The following is a 1,304-nucleotide window of genomic DNA, read 5'->3' as shown; positions in this document are numbered from 1 at the left end:
CTGTAGGCCAGACCAAGTAAGGACGATAGATGGGCTTTTATGACAATCGACAATGGCTTCAGACTTTCAATTCCAGATTTTTATTGAATTCATATTTCACCATCTGGGTTTCGAACTTGGGTCCCCAGACCATGACTCTGGATCACTAATCCAGCGACAATACCAGTACGTCACTGTCTCCCCTATGTGACAGTACATTATAGGAACATAAGAGATTAGGAGGAGTAGGCCATTCAGCCCTTTCAGCCCTCTGCACCACTCAATGATCATGGCTGATCTACTTCAACACCATTTTCCTGCACTATCCCCGTATCCCTTGACGTTTTTAGTAGAAATCTATCGAGCTTTGTCTTTGAACATGATTGAGCCTCCACAGCCCTCTGAGTAGAGAATTCCAAAGATTCACCACGCTCTGAGTGAAGAAATTCCTCATCGTCTCAACTGTAAATGGCCGGCCCCTAATTCTGAGACTGTGCCCCCTGGTTCTGGACCCCCTCCACCCAGCCAAGAGACACACCCTTCCTGCATCCACCTTGTTGAGCCCGATAAGAATTGTGTATGTTTAAATCAGATCACCTCTCATTCTTCTCAACTCTAGAAGATAAAGTCCCAGCCTATTTAATCTTTCCTCATAGAACAATCTCTCCATCCCAAGCATTGATTTTGTGAACAGGGTGGCCCAGTGGTTAGCACTGCTGTCTCACAACGCCGGGGACCCCGGCTTTAATTCCAGCCTTGGGTGACTGCGGAGATTCCACTTTCTCCCCGTGTCTGCTTGGGTTTCATCCGGGTGCTCCGGTTTCTTCCCACAGTCCAAAGATGTGCAGGTTAGGGGTGGGGTTACAGGGATAGGGCGGGAAGTGGGCCTAGGAAGGGTGCTCTTTCAGAGGGTCGGTGCAGACCCGATGGGCCAAATGGCCTCCTTCTGTGCTGTAGGAATTCCATGATTGTATGATTAATTGCACTCCTCTACAACAAGTATATCTTTCCTTAGGTAAGGAGACCAAAACAATACACAATACTCCAGGTGTAGTCTCGCCAAGGCTGTATATAATTACAGGAAGGCACCTTTACTCCTATACTCAAATGTTCTTGTAATACGGCGCCGAGGTCGCAGGTTCGATCCAGGCTCTGGTTCACTGTCCATACGGAGTTTGCCCATTCTCCCCGTGTTTGCATGGGTTTCGCCCCCACAACCCAAAGATTTTTTAAAATATATTTTTATTAAGATATTTGAAAATTTTTATTAAAATAACATAGACAATGACATCAACATGGTATAATAAACATTTGCCCCCCCACAT

Source organism: Scyliorhinus torazame, chromosome 18 (assembly GCF_047496885.1).
Source record: "Scyliorhinus torazame isolate Kashiwa2021f chromosome 18, sScyTor2.1, whole genome shotgun sequence".
Lineage (NCBI taxonomy): Eukaryota > Metazoa > Chordata > Chondrichthyes > Carcharhiniformes > Scyliorhinidae > Scyliorhinus > Scyliorhinus torazame.
The sequence above is the reverse complement of the archived record's forward strand: the minus strand, read 5'-3'. Positions refer to the sequence as shown.